Source organism: Dermacentor albipictus, chromosome 9 (assembly GCF_038994185.2).
Source record: "Dermacentor albipictus isolate Rhodes 1998 colony chromosome 9, USDA_Dalb.pri_finalv2, whole genome shotgun sequence".
NCBI classification, from domain to species: domain Eukaryota; kingdom Metazoa; phylum Arthropoda; class Arachnida; order Ixodida; family Ixodidae; genus Dermacentor; species Dermacentor albipictus.
This window is the reverse complement of record NC_091829.1, coordinates 9161733-9185438: the sequence shown is the minus strand read 5'-3', so window position 1 is coordinate 9185438 and position 23706 is coordinate 9161733.

The following is a 23706-nucleotide window of genomic DNA, read 5'->3' as shown; positions in this document are numbered from 1 at the left end:
GAGGAAAAATATAGGCGGATCCCGAAGGCAGTGCGCAGTGTCTCAACGCGCTAGCCCGCCACGAGGGAACAACGGGAGAGAGTGGCACGAGACGCAGGCGCTAGAAGTTTCAAAGTCTTGCACGAGAGAAGCGCTTGTGTGATCGTGGCCTAAAGCTTAGACCAGTGGGCCGCTGCGCTGGAGGCTCGATCCGTGACGCGTTTCTCTGTAGCGTTACAGGCGGACTTCGCCTACTTTTGAAGTGTCTAACAAAAAACTCGAGGTGTGTTGAGCGCACGCGATCGTGTCACAGTGTGCAGGAAATCCCAAGAGAGACACCAGGTACGTAAACGTCACTTTCATAAATGAGTGTGCGAGGTCGTCCGTAAAGCACGCGCGCACAGCTACAGGTCCAGACGTCACAATAATCACAATCTAAATATTCTAGAGAGTTAGCCGTACTAAATTCTGGCCTATATTTTTTGCGTTAAATGAAAGTTCGCACCCTCTTACTCCAGAAAAAGGCACTGGCAAGCGTCGGGAGTACTCTAAATAATTTACCATAATACATTTTTCTGCGAACCACTTCCTGTTTCAGCAACCACGTGATGCATGCGCTATGACGTCATGATACAACGGCTCACTCATATTCCTGCAGTCGCTGTGGCTGCCATACGAAAATTCAGCTTGAAGAAACGCGTGCCGCGCTCTTGCTTACTATTATTATTAGTTTTTTATCAAGATTACTGCACCTATGCCTTGTGGCTACATGGCATGTGAAGAAATTTTACTCTCGTCATGACGTCGTGATAATGTCGATGACGTCTGGTTCGACATTTCGAAAACAACATTACTATCGAATTATATTCTCAGAAGGACTTGACCTTCATATTTGCAAGGGTCATTCTTTTAGTGCCAGGAGCCTTTGGTAGATTTTTTGTTCATTTTTAAGAATTCCACTGTGATGCGGGCCATACAACTTCTGAAATACATCTCTGGTCTCCCTTAAATATGTAGACATGACCCGCCGCGGTGGCTTAGCGGCTATGGTGTTGCGCTGCAAAGTGTGAGGTCGCGGGATCAAATCCCGGCTGCGGCGACTGCATTTCGATCAGGGCGATATGCAAAAAGGTCCCGTGCACTGGTGGTCGAAATTATTCCCGAATCCCCCACTACAGCGTACCAAGTGCATTGTCGTTTTGGCACATAAAACCCCGAGAATTCGAATACATGGAAAGCATAACAGCCGCGCTCGAATGTAAGGCTTACTAACTTTTCGATTTACTATATTTTTTTTCCTTTTCCGAAACGATGAGTCTCTGCGGAGAGTTTTGACACTGCACACTGGTGGAATCGAGCTTTATTTTTATCGCCCACTCGGGAAGTCGGGTTTGATCGGGGCGCATTGAACCGCGCTGCGGTTGAACGCCCTCGCCTGCGCTATCTTCCTCCCATCGGCCGGCGTTCTGCGTTTCGTCGTTACCCGTACAAGGGAGTGTTTGGCAACCACGCGTTGCCCGCTATCTCACGGAGGGGTCTTCAGGCTGCGTGATGGCCGATCGATTACCGCGATGTGAGAATGAGAGAGCGCACCAAACGATGCCGCCCATTCGTCTATAGGGCGGCTACCGTTAACCTTTCCTAGAACGCTGTATGTAGCTCTCTCGCACCAAAGTGCTCTCCATAAATTTGATATTAATGATGCCGATTAATTAATCATGAGTAATTGTGAAATTAGGTGGATTGAACCAAAATCTAATTTGCTCCGTAGAGTCGTATAGAAAACGCGGTTAGTCGCGTCTTATGTATACCGGCTAAATTTAAAACCTTCGTTGAAGTTACCTGCGACAATTGGCGTATCAAGTTGCCGTGGAGAATTTGGCTAGCTGATACGCGAGGCGTTGCAGGCCAACTTGCAGAACAAATTGTTGGGCTGGTCGGTTCGACGCATTGCGCCGTTTCACGCTTTTAAAACCGTCGTGGCAGCTGTGAAAACATCGGTCTTCACTGTCACAGATCGCAGCAGTGTAAATCTCAGAAGACCACTGAATGTGTTTGATTCAGTGCCAGCTCGATAAAAACTTTAGAAACGTTTTCATCGTCATGAGCAACGGCGGCATTCGCGTGAAGGTGCCAAAGCGATTGCTTTTAGTTCAGTGCACCGTTTCCATTCGAACCCTGTTATCGCCTTTGTGCCCTGAGGCTGGAGTGTAGATTTGAAGCTGAGAGGGAGAGAGGAGGAGGAGGCGTGGTCGGAGATAGAGGCGTTAGTGTGATTAAAAGAAGAGAAGTGGTTCTTCTTGCTAGATTTGCCGTTAAAAGCGAGTTTTCGTCGTAGTCGCCGCAGAATTCTCACCAATCACTGTCACTGGTGACGCTGGACGTCTTATCGGCAACGCTCGCGCGACCCTGTTTGAATTTTGCGACTAACCACCGCTTTAAGCAGACACTAAAAGGAAACACTAAATTAGTTTAGATCGATTAAGTATTCACTTCAGGAACCTTATTTTTGGTAATTTTGCGGTGATTGATTGATTATTAGCAGAAAAAATGAAGGGCAATGTTTATTTTTCTGATTTGCGACCCACAATAGAGCACTGGTATGTCAGTATGACGTCATGGATTTCATGTTTTTGTTCGCATCCTGATCATTGTGGCTCGATCAGTTAAATATATTAGAACTTGCTAGAATGAGACTCTGGTACTTTTGCAAAGCAATTTAGTCCCTCATTATGTGGTTAAAAACAAACTAGGCCAGGGGACACGTCGTAAAAATCCATGAGGTCACGGCGAGCTTGTGCGGCAACTTTCTTATATTTGGTGTTTGAGCATTTTCTCGTTAACCAATTAAGCCTCCTCTTACGGTAATTAAGAGCTGCTTGTTATTATTGTATAAAGGTAATTTACTAATATGGCTCAAATAATTTTTGTTTTACAGTTCTATGTACTCTACAGGTGAATTGTTGCGGTCGCCATGATGTTCCATATATATTTATGTATAAGTGTACTACATTATTATCTATACGTTATATGCGATGCAGGTTCTATATTATGCGAACGCCAATACTTCTGAAACCAGGATTGTGTTCTTGACTGACTTATTCCTCAGAATTCTTCAGCATTACAGCGCATAAACAAGATTCACGAAACATTTCATTCACAGTGCATGTATTTTATTCTATATTTTTTTCAACCTATAAAAAATGGCAAAAACAATATTAGTGCTCACAACCTGAAATTAGTGATTTTGCTGGTGCCGCTCTTATGCGGGAAGGGCAGTGGCGCCTGTGCGATGTCATTGCAGGCCTTACACGCGTGTTGAAGCTCTTAAGGGAGCCGAAAATAGTTACAACAGCGTCCGAGAAGTTCGAGAGCTACACTGAACCCGGCTGCTGGCGCTGGCATTCGCCATTCGGACAAAAATGCCAATCCTATAATGCTTCTCTAGTGTTTCGTAGGATACGGCGTTTGCTCGCCGCATCCTCGCGAATTCATTTCCCGTATGCAGGCTGTCGCTGCATTCCACGCAGAGAACGGTGGCGCGTGCGCCTTTGGTGCGTTGTCGCGCTGACTCTCACATTCCTTCAGTACGTGAAACTAAAAGCTTATTTCTCCGTCATAATTTGTATGAATTGCAGCGGCATCTAAAGCCTTGCTTGTAATTGCAAACAAATAATTTTTTTCTTAGGTACGCTGACTATATATTCCCCGCCCTCGCGCAATGGGCGCGTGCTTTGAGGAGTGAAAACGCTGTCGCAGAGGAAGCGCGGCGTCCCTTCCCTCCAGGTTTGCGCGGAGTCGAGAAAGTGCCTCAGTTGCCCGGCTGTTTACCCGGCTCGCTTCCTTAAACACAGGCGGCTTTCGCTTGGCTCCGCGTGCGGCTGGTGACGTCAATCGCTGGCTGTGTATATATAATTTGGGGGCCGCTTCTCTGGCCTGAAAGCTGTATAGTAAACGACTCGTCAGCGGCGCTGTAAACTCCGCGAGCTCGGAGGTTTTGCGTTTGTGGAAGGTTGAACTGGGAAAATGCTCGCGTGCGTGGATTTACTGCTTCTGAACAGAAGTGTTGGACTTAAATGATTTATTTGCTCTCGCTTGCCGCGTTGTTTCTGTAGCTTTCGCACTCTTTCTAGACGGACGCGGGATGCAAATGGCAACCGCTCACGTATTCACAATTTGAAGCGGGTTGAAGAACGAAGGGATTCAAAATGTGTTTGTTTGTTTGTTTGTTTGTTTGTGTGTGCGTGCATGCACGCGTTACGTATTAATATTTTACTGTTGCAGTACCTGCTCCGCCGTTAGATGCATTGCAACATAGGGAGTAAGAAGAAGAAAACGTTTTTATTTTTCAGAGAGAACAATGGGACAACGAGACCAAACGAACAGAATGGTTTACATCGCACACTTTGCAAATGACTAATGCGAAGCTAAAATTCACCACAGATCAGTTAAAGTACCCGGGGACATTTTTTTTATATTAGCTATATTGACTAGGATGTTAGCGCCTTGAGTCGACGTCAGTTACCTACTTCTCTGACATGGTAAGTGCATATTACGTTGCAAGTGTTACAGGCACGTCACGCGTTCAAGCAGCAATTTATCTGGAACCGCGGAGTCTGCTCAATATTCCACAGTGTAGCTTTCGGCAATGATACCCGAAGGCTAAGCACCAAGAATTCCGTATGAAGGGTCGAGGTGACGTTCGAACGCCGCTGAAATTACCTTTTGTGCCTTTACACTTTATACAGACTCGTTCATCAATTTCACTAATGTCATCCGCGCCATAGCGTCGTACAAATAGTGACAGAGGGAACTCTGGTGCTATTTTTTTTACGGAAGCTGCAAGTAATGGAGGTTCGGCCAACAGGGGACATATACGTAGGAGATGCATTTGCCTTCTTCTGGCTGCCATCTTCTGGCTTCTAACGGCTTTACGACTCTGCACATTGTTTATGCTCCATAAAAATTTGCGCTATAAATTCAGTGATTTGAAATGATTATGAACGTACGCAGAGACTTACTACCGTCATGTGTTTAGAAGGGAATCCCTTCTTTGCCACTTTACGGAAGATAAAGTGAAATAAATTCTGAAGTTACGTGATCGAAGAACAGACAAATCTATGTGCTAAGGCTGTGCTCGAATACCCGCCGTAGACGACAAAGTAGACGGCTAAGTAGGCGGCCATGTTAAGTGTCGTTATAATTCTGACGGTGACGTCGACTAAGACAGCTTCGCGAAGACAGTATCAAGGTAAAAAAAAAACAAATAGAAAGACACGCTGGCTACGTTGTGGTTCCAACAAAATGACGGCTAAGCAGCAGACGCTCGGAAACTCGATAGGAAGGTTGTCTGCGCACAAGTAAACGCACTCAAGCTTTCCTAAATGCTTAACGTGAATCACGTACTTAACTCACGTCGTGTTTCTCATGCGTTCGCAAACTCAGAACTAAAAAGAAAAACTGAGATAATGTGGTGCCTTTCTAAACGTTTTCTTCTCGCCACGAGGTGGCGTCTCGTCGCAGAGGCGTCGGAGAAAAATTAGTTTTCAAAAAATACTTAGGATCATGGATCAAAATAAATGGGCGGCTTTAACTGCATAAGTATCTGTACCTGAAAAGCGTAAGCACAGAATAGAGGAAGAGGTCAATAGAGTTGACAACCAAGCATACGCTAATCGAAAGTGTAAATGGACAACCAGGAGCGCAAACGGAGATCGTTGTTCGTCGTGTTTCATGTGTCTTCCGGACGGCTTGAGACGCGCTTCATTACTTGGGCGCGAAGCTGTCTGGGCTGTCTCCTTAGCTGTCTACTTAGAGTGTCTCCGATGCTGGCTAGAATTGTCACACACGCAAACTATTTTCCTGGGTGGTGCGATGTCGTCTTTACAGAAGGAGAGAAGTTGTAGATAAGCGAACAAACGAAATTATTTGTCTGTAGATTAACAGAGATAATCTCAGCATTACTGTTCTCGCCAGTGTGTGGGCATGCTGTCCTGGAAACTGTGTAATTCCGACATATTGTCGAATTTGTGATCTGGTCAGCTCTCAGTGCCTCAAAATGCCGTCATTACAGAGTTTGACAAGATGGCGGAATTTGTCAATGTCTAGAATTGTCCCCGTAAACAGGATTCATGTGCTTTTACAGCGCACCACAGGATGTCGGTAGCGGTCGATAGGAAGTGCACGTTACATGACACTAAACATTATTCCTGTGGCAACTGAACAATCGCAGTGCCAGGAATTCCGAGTAATTTTCGTAGGAAACACAGTGCTATACGTTCCTCTTACCATGGTCTTTGAATTACGATGGGCGTGGCGTCGTAATAACCGAGAGATTTGGATCGGCCGCCCATATTGTCCGCATCTTCTCAACTCATGCTACAAGGCAGGAGTTGAGAAGATGCGGGATATGTAAATTTTACTGGTGAATGGCGTGCTTACATTTGGCATGCATCTTGCTGCTTGACGATTCCGGCTGGCAACCGTTTAGCTTTTTCCACGAGCTACATGTGTCTCGCGTAATCGCCAGCGACACGCAGCGTCGTAATATTTGTTTTACGACCCCTCAACTATTATGCTACGACTTCTGCGCTCGCATTAAACGACGCCGTAAATTACGGCTAACCTGATGCTGCCAGAAATAGTTCGCGCTTGTACCGGCGCTTGCTAGAACTCGGAAACGCGCTCGTAAAAATGATCGAATTTGAGATACGCGTTGTTAAAGACTACTGTGAATTTTTCATCAAAAGCTGTTACTTTGGACGATAAACCGAAGCTTTGCGTGCGTGCTCGCAGGTAGTAAAGCTTGAGAACAAGTTTAATGCACCCCTTGCGATGACAGCTATCGAGCGTAATTTAAGTAAAGTGCGTGGTTCGAACGCGATGTTTTAAGCAATGGCGGAAACGTTACGCTATTACACAGCGTCCTCTAAGCCAAGTAACTAGGATAGCGGGGGCTATGTCGGAAACACGGAACTATTCATTGTTTATAAGGTACCGCAGTCCGTAAACTTGATAACACCGACTATCCATGAGGTTTGCAATGTGGGCTTGTTGGTAATGCATCTCCAGGGGTTTACGGTAGCGCGATTAAAAGACGGGACAAAAGAACACACACAGTGACACACACAGCGCTAACTTCCAACAATGTTTATTATCGAAAACCAGGTCGTACTTATACGCTCGATCAACATGAGTCACAGCCACGTGAACAGATAAACATTCAGAGCGAAATTTTTTTGTTAGTGGTGTGTTAAGCCATGCGCAAGAATTTCAGTTCTTTTTCAGAGAGCCAATTACGGTTTGCTGATACAGGAATCCCCTAGGGCATCAATCTGCTCGGCTTCTATTATAGGTCTGTTATATTAAAGGTACCAGTAATGGTTGTTAACTGGAAGAGATGAGAGTCCTTATGTTGCTTACAATGAACAAAACATTCCAAATCCTCCGCGGCTGCTTCGAAGAATCACGTCATCGAGACCTCGCCTGCTGCCTTTACGTACTTGTGTAATTGCACGGAGAGCTGATTACGGGCGCTCTCGATTGCACGCATTCGTTGCAGCCGTGGCCTTTCGGTCGTGGAGAGTACGTAGCCTCGACGGCACGACGTGACACCACTGGGAGGCCCACTCGCGATTTGCAGTCGCTGCGAGTCACGTGTGTGACTTCGAATGAAATCTGGGTCGTGTATGTACGGCTGAGGGCGCGAATGCGATCGCGGGATTATGCGTCTGAGCATGGCACATGAAGCATGGAGTCGCTCCTATATGCAAGTGCCACGTCTATGTGGTCATTAATTGATTGATTGATTGATTGATTGATTGATTGATTGATTGATTGATTGATTGATTGATTGATTGATCGATCGATCGATCGATCGATCGATCGCTTTTATCATGCCAACGCAACAGACGGGCTATGAGTGACGCCGTAGTGGAGCGTATTTATGCATTCCGTGCCCATGAAAATGCAGCTGGAGCGTCTGGGAATATTACCCTCGACCTCGTGCTCAGTATCAGAATGCCACAGAGGGTGAGCCACCGCGACAGTCATGTGAATGAAAAAGGCGGTCTCGAGCTGTGCACGCGGTTACGCTTGCCGGTTTAGATGGCAGTGCACCTGACTTGATGGAGACCATATTGCTGAACGATTCGTCGCCTCCTCTGCGCTGCTGCAAATAGGCTGGGGATTACGGCGGACTGACGTGTCGAATTAACACTCGTCTTCTTTATTAGCACGGACGTGTGACCAAAGTATTCGTGTTTTGGTTATCCCAAGGCTTTCCTCTACGGCGTCTCATAACGCTCATGTTGGTTTGAAACGTTAGATACAATAAATAAATAAATAAATAAATAAATAAATAAATAAATAAATAAATAAATAAATAAATAAATAAATAAATAATTACCTGATTTATTAGTTAGTTAGTTAGTAGATGATTAAGTAATTGAATAATTGTCTAAGTCATTGAGTTCTTAATTAATTTATTACTTAAATATCTAACTATTTTAATTATTTACTTAATTATTCGTACAATCGAGCTATTAATTAATTAACTGATACATCGATTGATTCGTTCACCGATATATCGACATGTTTTTGTCATGCAGGCGCTGTGACTGACAGCCTCGGCCATGCTGAGTGACGTAACGATCGCCGACGTCCTCGACGCGTGCGCATCGGGTCGGTCTTCGCAGCACTGCCAGACGCTTTGCCCGATGCTCCTTTCGTACACATTTTAGTGCGCGCTCGTCGCAGAGCGTGAGGCCGACACACCGCGTCCCCAGGGTGACCTTGGGTGCCGTCGCTAAATGCGGGACCGTATTTAGAGGCGCGCCTTCGCATTCAGCGGCCGATCGACAGGGAAGGCGGCTGAAGGAGAGCGTCGCGCTGCGGTATCAGCCTAATTGGGGCGCGCCGACGCCGTATGTGCAGCCACGGCAATTAGCGGCCGCTGCGATCGGAAACGGCGAGCCACGCGAGGTCGCTGGCGACGACGTCGAAACAATGTTCGTGTTTGTTTCGATCGCAACGGGTCGAAATAAAGGCACGTTCCAGAAAAAAGAAAGAAAACGCGCGCATACCTATAGCGCGCGGGCATGGGTGCGCGTGTAAGAGAAAGAGAACAGAGGAGAAACAGAGAGCGTTGGAGGGAAATGTCTTCCAAGCAATCCGCGGCGAGTGATGATGATGATGATGATGATGATGATGAAAAACTTTATTTGTCCCTCTTTAAAGGGAAGGAGGGAATGGAATAGAGGGTGGGGCGAGGAACTGCTTGAAGTAGTGCATGCATCCCGCTGTGACGCACGCGGTTAAAGAGTGTGCGACTTGGGAAAGGTGTTGCACAGTCACCGGCGCAGTCTGCCCTTTACACACAAAGGGCAGACTCAATCAACGCTAAAGCGTTGCAAAACTTCATTGGTGGACTTTGTCATATACCAGTGAAGAAATTGGCCCGTACTAATAGAACTCCGGGCTTTAACCGCCGCACTCTGCCATTACACCGGACCGGGTCGCTATAGCTGCAGGTCTCGTTGTAGCAGACGACAAAGAAACGCATCGCTGTCGCTCGGACAGCTTGTAGCGTTACGGGAGGACACAAACTAGTGCGGCTCAGCGTGCAGTGCAGCTGTCGCCGCGCAGTGACGTGCGTGAGAGAGGGAGAGAAAGAGAGAGATAGAGAAACGAAGAATGAAATATAGGGAGGGTAACCAAGGACGGGCTTGGTAGGCTACCCTGCACTTGTGGATGGGAAAAGGGGGGAAAATAGATGAGAAGGAAAAAAAGCTGCTTATGCTCGATTTTACGGCGAAATGCGCGTCAAGACACACCACTCGTAACGCGCGCGTTATGAATTGAGTTGGCGCATTGGAGCGAAGAAGCACGGCCTGTCTTGTGCAACCAAGCTTGGGAGAGAGCCAAGAGCGATCAATTGTGGCGTCTCAGCCGTCTGCCGGCGTTTCGACCAGGCGACTCGTGGTCGTCAGGGTAACCACGCAACAGTGCTCGGTTCAGATAACGCGAGAGATATTTAGCGTTTTGTGCCTGTCTCGCAGCGGACATGAAGGAAAATAATTAGTGACGCTCACTTTAGCGTATGGAGATATGTATAAAAGAAAAGAAATAGAGAATGGGGAATTGATGGGTGTGTGTGGGAGAAACGGAATAGAGGAGCGCTGGCGACTGCGTTTTTCATAAACCGAACACTCTTTTAAAACGTTTTTAGCTTTCAAACACTTTCTTTTCGCAAGCAAGGCCGGAGATGCCCTGACCAGCTGCGACAGAATACGAACTGCAATACTGCATTCGCGTTAACCAGCTGTATGCGTTCGACTTAAAAATTGCACTAATGCAGGGGCGCCTCTACCAAACGGTAGCGTTGAACTTAGCGTATACTGCTGTAAGTCGAACCTCGAAGTAATATGGGTATAGCGAAGTGAAACAAGAATGCTTATCGCCAATATCCGCGTGTAATAAGTATGTTTATAACGAATGTCGGATATAGCGATGTATTTTCGTGCGATTGCGACTTTGGTATCAGCACGTAACGAATGTATGCAATAACAAATACTGGATGCAATGAAGATATTTCCGTGTCCAATGCGGCTTCACTGTAACAAGGTTCGACTGTGCCAGACAGGGTGATCGTTTTTAAGTTTTGCGGAAATTTTAAAAATCGCCTGTTGCAGATAACATAATTCTAGTCCATGAGCTGGATTATTCAGAGAGGCGGAAATTATTCGCACATGAAGTCGAAACACATATTGAACTACTTAACGAAAATTCACTAATTAACTTCGTAACTAATTACTTTACAGCACACATGACAATTTACGAATTATAGCCGGTGAGTTGGCAAGGCGCATCAACTTACAATGAATTTCCAGCATGAAACAGTTTGGAGATACACACCATCAAGTTCGCCCTAAAAGTGCACTGTTGTGCCACTTACTTTTTGTACAAAACGCTCTTTTATGCATTGAAACACAAGCGTAACTGGAACACTAATGTATTTCGTCCCCTACATTGAGAAATAATATCTCGAAACTGGTGTCATCCTGGAGATTCATTTCAAGTGGATACGTCTTGGAACCTCACCGGCTACAATTCGTAAATTGCAGTATGTGCGATAAAGTAATTAATTAGCAAGGTAATTATTTGTCTTTAATGATTGATTAGGTGCTTCGATATCTCGTGCTAGTAATGTCCGCCTCTTCGAATAATACAGCTCAAGGACAAGAATTAGGTTATCTGCCACAGGCGGCCTTTAAAAAATTCCGTAAAAACTCAAAGGGACTGACAACCAATCTTTAAGGAGCTTGTTTTTTTTTTATGGCACAACGCAAAGCTCACCCTCGGTAGTGTTTACACTTGCAGCGGTTACTTCCAAAAAAGAGCGTGGATATTTATTAAGCAGAATTTTTTGATCTGAGCAGCCTCTAAAAAAGTGAGAGTCCCTCCTCTAGCAACGCTGAGAAGTGAGAGCGATGTCGATAGCCCGCCTCGCAAATTGTGAAAACTGCCCGTCATTCTACTTTCACAGGAGTGAGTGTAACTGTGGTTAACCACCTACATTTTGACCTTTGCAACTGCTTTTGAAAATAAAGAGCTACTGCAATAAGTTCGCGTTGTTGTACAGGCATTTATTATATTTGTACCGCCTTTTTCCCCAAGTACACGCCTACGTCATGGCTGGCTGACCTCCGCGGTCGTTGTTCTGTCGAAGGACGAGCCAAGCCAACTAATCGAACACGAAGGCGAAGGCAGTGCCACTTTTCTGTTCACTACAAATGTAGTCTTATCTGCACATATTAAGTCAGGAAAAGCTTATAATAATAAAAGATATGCTGTATTTCAATACTAATAGAAAGGCCACTAGCCGCATACGCTAGTAGAAGGTCAGGTGGTGGGCCTCTTATGCAGCTTCGTGTTCTTGTCACGTGGGGCCCCGAAGGTCATTTTTCGCAACTTTTAGTGATGAATTAAAGATATAGATCCACGTTTAATGAGAAAAAGATGGCTCGCTTTAGCCACTACGATAAGGATAAGGAGCTAGCAATAAATCAAAATTTAGGTTTGGACGAGTTAGTGTATTCATAAGTTCTTCCAAGACCAGTTACCGTCAGTCCGCCCGCACCCGTCCCGCCTTTGTGCGTTCGTTGCCCCGACCTTTTCGCGCTGCTTTTAGAAAACATGCTATCAGAAAGCAGTACTCTCACTCATTCACGCATTACTGATTAACTCTGGTAGTAGTCATGGTCACTGAAGTGGTTAGAGCACAGCATTGTTGTTCTTGAGCGCTTGAAATTCTTTCGATTCACAGCAGCCTCCCACTTAGCTGCAAGCTTCTTGTCTTGCGGGGAGCAACGGAACATCGTCGCGGCCGCTGGTGTTCGTGCAGCGGTAGGCTGCACAGAACGCCGGCGTGAACGGCCCACCACTTCAATTGATGCTGCGCACGTCAATTACCACTCTACATACACACAAACAAAGGAATGCAGGCTCGAGCAAGGCAGATTATGACGGCATGCACGCAGAAACAAGCGCGGTCAGGCACGTTCAGGGAGACTACGAAGGAGCGGAACACCAGTGCTGACGTCACTACGCCGCGGTTTCCGGTCTCCGCTAACCATCGTCAGCGTCAGCAACAGCGCGCGGCCCTCGACGGGGGGCGGAGCGACAGCGCAATTTTAACCGACGACTACGTCGTTCCTAAGTGAAAAATCCCGCCAAAAAATTTACCTGCATGGTTTATAAACTTCCCGCATCCGTATATGACCGTCTTATCGAATTCGACAGACTCTTCAGCTTCCCTTTAAGGCTTTCGCCTTAATAAGGAAAAGGTATACGTGAAAGTGCACGAAATGCGAAATTAATGGGAGTTGGACCCATGACCTTTGGTTCTAATTAGGACGAATTAGGCCTCCAATTTCTTTATAAGAAAGCGTGGGCCGAGGCGAAGAAGAAGAAACGTCAGCACCACCTATGGCGTTAGTTAGGGCAAAGCTAATTAAGGCACCGAATCCAAGACCTTTGGTGGGAGTCGAACCCACTTGGATATATGGGCGAACCTGCCATATCTCCAAGTTGCATTTCAATTGACATCGTGAAGGTCGAGAGTTGGTCACTACCTTTGGTGGTAATTAGGGCGAAGTGAATTAAGGCACAGTTAATTAAGATAGAGTTAATTGAGACATTCGAGCCCATGACCTGTGATAGGAGGTGAACCTGCGTGCCTTTAGTGTTAATTAGGGCGTAGTTAATTAAGGCACTCAAGCCCACGACCTTTGGTGGCAGAAAACAAGTAACAGGAAGTAACAACGCATTCGAACTAAAATGTCGAGCAATATAATGGATGTCTAGTGAGCGCGCAGGCTTTCGCCTTCATCCTCTTCGGCGTAGGCTAAAGGGACTGCCAACTTTTTGTTTCTACATTATAATTAAAGCGTATTTAATGTCCCTTAGGCTACCGCTGGCTCCTTTGCCTGTTTTCTTCATATGGTTGTAACTATAACTAAGAAAAACATAGTTTTTGGATCCTTTTATTCTTGCAGTGGTGATGTGTTATAGCTGCAGGCGTGTCTAGCCCAACTATAGAGGTAGGTAACGGGTGTTTTCGCATTTCGCCCACATTGAAACGCGGCCGTCGTGGCGTGGATTTGATCCCGCGATCTTGTGCTTAGCAGTCCAACACCATAGCCACTGAGCAACCACGGCGGGTTATCGCCGACACATAACACGCTAGAGAGGACGCTGTACAAATCGGCAAGGCAAGAAAACACACTATCCAGTGATGCTCTCCAACACTACATTGAGAACAGACGTGGGCAACCACTGGGTGAAGTATGTGGTAAATACCTCAACGCACTCTATAGTTCCATTCTCATACTTGGAATGTCCAGAGGACACTCTTCTCCATGCTTTTTGGTTCACTCGAACATTCCTCTCTCTCTTCTCTATACACCTGAGAGTAGGGTACCTGAATACTGTCCTCCTCGGGCAGAAGGGGAATTGAAAGAAGAGAGAGAGAGCGTGAAGAGATAAAGAGAGGCGTGCACGGACAGCACTACGCAGTCAAAGGCGCTTACACAAGCCAGGCGTTCTCCGAAAGCACAGAAGTGCCTTCACTGCCTTCTGAGACGATGATGGGGGGCGACGGTGTTCTAGCATTGTATGTTCACTTATAGGATTATCATCTAGTTTCCTGAATGCGTTGGAAATAGATTGTCTTTGTGCTTCAATTTGAGGACAGTGACACAATAGGAAACTTCATTGCATGCTGTGGAGGATTGTCTCGGAAACACAAGGTATCGCAAGCACACATGCGGAAGGCTTTTCTTCTCTAGACTCTCAAGAAGAACGTCCCTTTCCCCGTTATAACTTTGGCCCGACTCCAGCGACTGTTTTATGTCCCTTATTTTATTGCATGAAGTACAGAGCGGAGATTCGGCGCGTCCTGTCTGGAATAATCATGGAGGGGTGTGTGCAGACTCATTTGGCGCAGTCGAGAACCTTCCTCTCGATCAAGCCATCAAATTACGAAGGGTGCATGTGGCGGAATCCAAAGCGACAGAATGTGAACACGGTTGTCCGATTTCGAGGCTTGATTGCATTTTGGTGCTTTGACTTAAGAGGGATCTGAGAGTAAGCAAGAGCATCAGCTTCAGAGCATCAGCTTCGTCATTTCTAGCAATAACACTGCGATAGGGGATCCACTGAAACTTCAGATTGAAGCCTTTCTTGCCGAGGTCTTTCATAAATGATGGGACTTGCGTGAGAATTCGCCTTCATTCTTCTCGTTGTTTCTTAAGATGTTATTCGGGAGTAGGTACTTTAGCTTCTGTAACTGCATAAATTTATTTGCGAAGCTGTGAGCCGCGCTTAGATTGAGTTGATACTTGTTGGGCTGTGTTTGATAGTGCGAGAAAGTAGCCTCTATCAGCACTTTTTGTTACTGCTTTCCGGTGAGTTGAACTAGTCTTGCGGCACTAGTTTGTGCTCTTCGCAGGAACGCTGACCTTATGCATATACCAGCTGGCTGAGATGAAGTGGTCGCTGCTTAATTACTGCAAGTGTTTTCAAGAAATTAAACAGTTTCACGTACAGCTTTTTTTGAAAAAAGTTGCGGTCTCAGCGTCTTGTCAGCATAATTGGAATCGGTCCGTCCGTCTTCATTTTTGCAAAAACAAAGTAGTAGTCGCTTTAACAAGAAACATGACTGATTGAAAGGCTTTTGTTCTAAGAAAGCTTTGTTTCCTTTTGTTTTCTATTTTGTAGTATGCTTAGCGTCCTAGTATTTCTTATGCACGTCCAGAACCCAGGAGTTGGTTCTGCACGCCTCACCTTAATAAGAACGCAAACATAGTCAAGGATTAAACGGACGCCGACCAAAAACATTAGAAGAAAAGAAACCAAGACATTTGGGCTCTCATACGGGGGGCTTCGTTCACAATGGAAGTAAAAAAAAAAATCTTCCTTTTTTATTGTTTTTGGTCGGCGTCCGTTTAACCCTTGACTGTGAGCAATCTTGACCAGATGAGTTTTAGTGGAACTCTTGAGTTCAGGAACACAAACAATCCGCTCTTGCAGGCGTACGTGAACTTGAACTGGTTTCATAGTGCAAATTGTATCCCAGCACGAAAGGAATATAACTCTCGGGACCTGACAATATTGTAAAACGGCCCCTACAATACATGACAAGCATTGTGCGCACCATTAGGTAGCATACGGACAGCGTTGCAGTTTTAATACGGATCATAATTTAAGAAACTGACAAAAGCACAATAAACGAAAAGTATAAATTATAACATTCCGAATAAAGGCGGCAAATAAGGCAACGACGTGGCAAACTGGGAACATGATGTCGGCATCGTTCCCCGCGGAGGCCCTTGATGTGGGCCCCTTTATCAATTAGTGGGTCATTCGTGATGGTCCGCTTGTCAGGGTCAGGTTCAGGTAGAGTGGTCTTCGCGGTCGTCATTGCTTCCACGGAGGCCGGCGGCTGTTGCCGCCTCGACGTGAGCTCCTTTGTTTGCGTGTCGCAGTCTCTGCCAGGGCCAGTCCAGTGCAGGCAGGTGATCGTCTGGCCCTTCAGCTTCGGTGACGCTGATTTAGTAGCCAGGTCCCTGGTCCGCAGGAAACGACGATGCAGCGTGAAGGGCCTTTCATAGCTGCACGCTCGCCTTTGAAGCATTATTTGTCGGGGACTGATGCCGGGTAGAACAGTGCTAAAGGCCAATCGTGACAGCAATAAGTAAAGTAGGTTGCTCTGAGTGTGTCTCTGCCGAACTGCCGCACTTTTCTCTATATAAGCAATATATTCAACGCTCCATCCGCCTCATAGGTGTTTCTTGTTTGATTGTTTCATCGTTCCTTTTTATTCCCGTTGCATTCCTGGAAAGTTGAGCTTAAGAGTGTTCTACGACACTCGATGAAGGCCTTGTCAATATCGCTGTCTTTGCTTTATCACTTTTCTTTCTTCTGTGCTTCGCCGAGACAGATGATAATTACACCGACCTGTATTTCAATCTAGCGACTTCAGTCACCAGAACAAAATGTCGTTCTTAAATGCAGTTTTAGAAATTGCGTGCTCAAAACGTTTAGCGTGCTGGAAAGCACAAATTTGTACTCTTTTTGCATTCTTTTGGTACGCTGTGCCTACAGGGCCCCTGACTATGAGCCCCCTACTTTAAAGCGCCATAAGAGGCAGCGCGGTTACCGGGGGGCACGGTAAAGTTGTGCAACAAGTAGTTAGTCCAACGCGTTGTAGGAACGCCTTGGTTGGCGCGTTTGTAGCGCGATATCAGTCACGGGCCAAACAGCGTTATGGCGGAAAATGAGAACCGATCTAGAGTAGTGTAGGGCGACACCACCTTGAGGAATTCAGTCTAGTTTTCGAAATCTGAATTCTGCGCTTTGTTGGTTGGGATGGTCCCCGCCCGCACCGGATGTAATATGTGCAAGAAGTGCGTGCCGTCTTTCTTTCTTTTTCGATAGCTGCATGCATATGACCTTGCCTCGTGAAAACCGTGCAGTACTGTGGAAGTCGGTAGCTTCTTCAGTCACTCAAGAGTAGTAGAGAGCTTAGCCAGCTGCAGAGCGTTTCTCCGTCGATATTGCATCCGCTGCCACCATTTCGTCTGCCAACGAAAGAAAAGAACAGACGACGTTGAGTGATAGCAGTATGCTTTAACGGGATGCCCGAAATCATTCTTCCAAGATTCGACGTTAAAGTGATATGCGCTTTTAACGGGATGTCTTAAAATCATGACAGTTTACTGAACCTTCCCATAAAGTTTCAAAATCTAACGCTGTTGTCGGTCAAGGGTATGGAGGTCTACTAATTGTCTAACCTCCTGCGCGCAGTAGACTAATGAACCAAATAATTTTTTTTTCACCATGCCTTTGTGCTTGGCTGGTAAAGACTGCACGTGTTTGCATAGACTTTGTTGATACCTGTAGGTGCGATGCTGCGGCAGGATTGGCTGACTACCGCTAGCACATACTTTGATGAAGTGTACACCCTCTACGCAAAGTGTACAAGCCAGATACTATTAAATTTACGTTCAAGAAGAAAGGCAAGTTTTTTGCAAACTAGAGTGGCACCTGAAACAAATACATTTCAATGTTTGCTATGACAAGTCAGAACTGCGGTGTTCAGTTTTCGGTTACATGCCAAGGCTTCGAGATTTCTTTTTTCGCAGAACCCCTTATACACGTACTTTTGATCACGTCTATAACTTACAGAATTCATTGAGCAGGCTCTCAAACAGGCGGCCAGTGAGCCAGTGGAAGGAGGGACGCAGGCGATCATTATTTGCAGCCTTTTTCACTATTGCTTCCCTCCTCTTATTCATATGCAGTGTGTGAGGTCGAGGTGTGCTGGGATCCCATTTAGTGCGCAGACATGCGCTGTACATACACTTTGTTTTGCACAGTTAGCATGATTGTCTGCGCGAAAAAACAACCACACGAGGACAAGTTGTCAGGACGAGCGCAAACTGTGCTACCTGATTTGCCTGCTTTGCGTCAGAATACATACATCGGCGCAGTTCGTAGTGCGTATGCTCAGGCAGTAGGCCGAAAGAAGACGTCCATTTTACATTTCACAAGTTTCAGTAATCAGTTCTGATTCAAATTATATAACCGCTATGGTTGTGTGATGGCTTTCGTGTTGCGCTGCTAAGCCAGAGATTGCGTGTCCGAATCCCGGCTGCGGTGGCCGCATTTAGATGGGGGCGAAGTGCAAAAACACCCATGTATCGTGCCTTGAGTGCACGTTGAAGGTAGTCAAAATTGACCCGAAGTGCCCCACTACGGGGTGCCTCGTAATCGTGCCGTGGTTTTGGCACGTAATGCCCAAGAATTTAGCTTCAATTGAAATTAAGTTCCTCAAAATTAGCATTAGTTTTGAACCCTTGCACTGCGCGATACATGGCCTATTACTCCTAATGGGTTGCCCCCAAGGAGGATTTAAAATACATAATCTGTTTGATTGAGCCAAATCATGTATAGGATAAACCGATTAAGCTTTTGGGGTATTGCACAAGGGGTAATAAACAAGACGTTGTTTTCCGGTCTGCTGTTTACAAAACACTCTTATCTGTTTCATGAGTGGTTATTAACGACTAATAGCAGCGATGTAGTAGGGAAAGCCATTTGTCCTATTTAGGTCTTCCCACATGTTAGCGGGCTTGATAAACCACTCTCGTGGAACAATGAAATCATAAGAAGCCAACGAACAAAGACACCAAGGACAACATATAGGGGAACTTACTTGTAATTGAATTAAAGAAATGATAAATTAATGGCAATGAAAGTGGATGAATAAACAACTTGCACCAGGTGGGGAACGATTCCACGTCATCGCATTACGCGTGCGATGGTCTAATGCGAAGACGTGGGATTGTTCCCGACCTGCGGCAAGTTGTTTTTTCATTCACTTTCATTTCCATTAATTTATCATTTCTTTAATTCAATTACTAATGACAAGCAAGTATATTACAAGCAAGTATTCCCCTATATGTTGTCCTTGGTGTCTCTGTTTGTTGGATTCTTATGATTAATTAAAATCGGGCCTCTCGGTCAACCCCCTCTGCTCTCGTTCCTGTGGAACAAAGCACATTCGACTGCCCGGGCTGCTTAGCGCATTGTCCTGTGTGCTCATTGCCGCGGGAAACACGCGCGCCCATGCGTGAGTTTTCGCGTTGCTGAAAACACCGCTCCGACTCCATACCGGTTCTCAACTTTCATCAGTTTATGTGATTCTGTGTTGCACGTAGGGGATCAGCTTTGCTGTCACATTTTCTTGAGCACTTTCTGACGCTCCTTCTCGTGCAGTGTTCACTTCCGTGATTTCCGCTCTGTTTTCTTAAGTCTACTGCTGTCTGATAGCTCACAGGTCTTGCCGTTACATCTTCCTTCTTCTCTAGGTGGTATCTCTTTGCTCGTCGTGGTAAACGCAGTTTCTTGCAAATATTTTTGCAGCGTCTCGTGAGAGGGCAGGGCACGGAGGCCTGGTTTATTAACGGACGGCGTCTCCGGACCTGTATTTAGTTTAAGTAATGTTGACTCTCCTTTCTTTTTTAGAGGACTTGACTTGTCAGGGATTTAACAGCGTGACAGTGCGACCTTGCGTTATAAGGTATGGAGGCATGAAATAGGTGCGCCTTCGTGGATAAGAGCACTTGCATATTTTCCAGTGTTTAAAAGAGGTCTTCATAAGCACGAAGGTATTTCACTCAAAACCGGACCCACTGCGCCTAGAGAGAGAGAGAGAGAAAGCAAGGGTAGGAATGGCAGGGAGGTCAACCAGAACAGCATCCGATTTGCTACCCTACACTTGGGAATACAGCGGAAGATCTGAGACATCGCCACTTGGAAATCCGTGACACAACTTTCACTCATCTGCACTGGTGTTATGGTGCGACGTTCAATGTGGCACACACAAACAGAAAGAAAGAAAGAAAGAAAGAAAGAAAGAAAGAAAAGAAAGAAAGAAAAAAACAAAAAAGAAAGGAAGAAAGAAAGAACATCTTAGAATAACTTTTTACTGGGATAGTTGGTTCATGGGTTATAGTGGATCGGAGGACGAATACACTAAAACGGAAGTCGCCGTAAAAACAAAAGAAGAAAAGCATATGGCCTTTCAAATAAACAAACTTTTCAGTTGTGGAAAAAAAGGCTGATTATTGTACTGATAAATATTAATGATCGCTAAGTGAAGGCGAAAACTGAGGTAGAAACAAGTGAACAAGACAGATGCTCCGTGATCCTTGTAATACTTTCCTGCTTACGTGTTTCTACCTCGCTCGTCGTCTTCCTTTAGCGATCACTAATTTTTATCAGTATAATGATCAGCCTTTCTACCACAGTTCGAAATTTGTTTGTTTGTTTGGAAGGGTGTTACGTTTCTATTTTTCTCCTTTTTTTAACGACACTTTCTGCTTTATACTATTCGTCCTCCGGTGGAAGGGGATTGGACGTGAAGGGTGGGCTATCTAGAAAGGTGACGCACTTCCGGACGTACTTCTGTGCTGTTGCGCCGAAGGTGATGGGACTGCATCTTATCAGCTCGAAATCCCAGAAAGATACTCGTATTGGAATCAGGGCTCGAGGTTCAACTGAGGAGGAGCGGCCATGTTACCATGAGCTTTTGGCGAAATTTTACCCAATCCCAGTCAATACGTCGTCGATTCTCCGCCAGCCCCTTACAGAAGCTAGAATTCTTTGCCGCTGGTAACAGCCGACGTCGGCCCGAAATGCTTTAAAGGCGCTAGCGTGCTTTTTAAAAGAAATGGGACTCGTTGACGAACTATAGAATGTGCCAACTGACGCGTTCCTTTTTCTTTTTTATTCTTCTCTTATTTTATGATCTTTTCTGCCCTTACCCCATCCCCCTGTGCAGAGTGGTAAACTGGGCACATCATCTGGTTAACCTCTCTGGCTTTCACCTCTTCTTCTCGCTTCTCCTCCTCCTCCTCCTCTACCCCCAGCACTGAAGCCAGCGCCCTCCGTCGTCGTTGTTCGAAAACTGCGCATTTCCTTAACATTCCACCTGCTTTTCGTGGTGGTGCGCATTGCTTCAGAACGAATCTTGAATTTCTGCCAAGAAGAAGGCTCTAAATGATAGTGTAAGGGCCGTGTAGTTATCTTGGAGGTGGCGTGCGATAATTTGTTGCATTCTAGTAAATGAAGGAGGCAGGATTTGGAAATGTTAACCGCTTTCTCGGCGTTATTTCTGAACATGAACGAAAATATAGCTTTCAAAGAATATTTTGCCAGTCTAAATTGATTTAGCGTTGGTCTCAAGTGGACATATATAGGGCGCTGCAACTTACTGCATGCACTAATAGTATGCTGTCTCCGGCTCTCTGTGTGGCATGTATAGACGGTCTCACTCGCACGACCGCGACGCTCCAGCCGTGAACGCCAAGCGGCATTGCGTGCATGCGAGCTGTAGGCTTATCGATTCGCAAAACGTCCTTCCGAGAAAAGAACCGGGGGCATCGATGAGTCGAGCCACGGACGCTCAACCGGCTGAGTGCGTCGCCGGTTCTTCTAAAAGGATGAGAGAACGATAAGCGGCAGCGCAACTAGTCGCTCTTCTCGCTTGTACCGTGGGGATTAAATATTAATGCGACCGAGAAACCACGAGTCCGCGGCTCTGCGCTACACGAGCGTGCTCACCTGGCACTTGTTACGCGGCCCAGGCGAGCGCTCAACCGAGCACCGCGTTGAAGCAGGTAGACGTGGTTGAGCTGGTTGGTAGGAACGCGCTTACCTGCACTTTCTTATTGAAATCAATGCAAAGGGGCTCTATTCACAAACGAGCCTTCAGTCGAAGCATTTGATTGAATGGGACAGGGCATCTCCTCGACTTGGTAGACGCCGCGCGCTTCGGCAAAGCTTCTCGGCGAGGCGTCTAGGGGTTCTTGATAGCCGCAGTTCTGGCCTGTTCCGACGCTGAGAGCAAGTTTGCGATCTCGGAATCGAACCCGCGTGTTTGCGGTTCGATTCCGAGATCGCGACCGTGACACGTATCCTGTGTTCATGTGGGGGTGCAATGTGAAAAAGCGCTTGTACCCGAGCTTTGGAATGCACGCTGGAAATCTCGAGGATGTCCAAAAAGATAATCGGATCCCTCCATCGGGGTATCTATATAGCCCTTTTTAGGTATTTGGCACGGGATCCAAATAAATAAATAAATAAATAAATAAATAAATAAATAAATAAATAAATAAATAAATAAATAAATAAATAAATAAGGAGCCAGTGGTGACTACCCTTCACGTGGTAATGGCGGCAAACGATATTCATGCATTCAAGGCACAATAAAATGATTTCTTGAGTTAGTAATGTGAATACGAAGAGAGCTGAACAGGCTCATGAGGTCTTCGATGTGATGCGTAGTTGTACAGGGCCACATGCAAGAATATGGCTGAAAGACAAAGTACAGTGTACAGGTGGGATGCTATATAACAGATTAGAGGTTGGATGGCGCAACATTTTGACGAGACACACAGAAGAGACACACACCACAGAGCGCTACTTGCAACTATCGTTTTATTCCCTTGTCAGTGGAATAAATACAGGAAGATACTCAGGGGGGGAGGGCGGTAGCGACGAAAAACAAATAAACAAAAAACAAAAATAGTTTTGACAAACATTGCCATCTACCAGTGCCAAGTCGGCTTTGTCATGTGATCGTTTTTGCTGCACTCGACATCACACAAAAGAGACCAGGATACGGAATTTCAGATTAGCGCGTGAGGAAATTTAATTCCTTTGCACTAAGGGATACCGAGGGCGTGCTCACGCACATACTTCCCATTGTACCATCTCCCATCTACCAATGCCATACTTGGCACTAGGTAGATGGCAATGTTTGTCAAAACTATTTTTGCTTTTTGTTTATTTGTTTTTCGTCGCTACCGCCCCCCCCCCCCCTGAGTATCTTGCTGTATTTATTCCACTGACAAGGAAATAAAACGATAGTTGCAAGTAGCGCTCTGTGGTGTGTGTCTCTTCTGTGTGTCTCGTCAAAATGTTGCGCCATCCAACCTATAATATGCTATACCAACATGCCCAGTCGTCAACCTTGGCAAGCTGTATAACAGATTGCATTAATATATTCTCCTGACACGCTGCCAGTTCGCAGTGCCGGTGTTATTTCCTGCGAATTAATGGCACGGGAAGCCCGAGATCGTGATGCAGATTTCGCTCCTTCTAATACATGTTCATCGCTTCATCGTAGGCACGAGCACCGCAGTTATCCTCGAAATCTGTCGGTAGGTCCGGCAGGTAAAAGATGGGTGAGCAGTCCCCGAGGGAAAATAGGTCTGAATTAAAGCACTTGAGAGATAAGAGACTGTTTTCATTGCGATGGTGAAACGGGACCTTACTAGCTCCACCGCAGCGTGCGTCCAATGCCAGAGACCCAAGCTATCTGCTCAAATGCGCTCATTCAATTACACGCATACTCTAAACTCGCACACCGCAGCCGCAGGTAATTAAGCCCCGCGCGCCCTCACAAAACGCTTGCACTGTGTAGCGATAGCGCCGCGGACGTCGTTTTCAGAAACCCGCCGCCGGAGTTGGCTTATCGGCGCAACACACTTCGGGGAGCGCCTAACGTAGCGTGAAGATGTTGCGTGTGGATAACGCTTCAATCGCTCCGACTGTCTGGGCGACATTTCGACTCACTTCGCTGCGTGCTGGCTACTT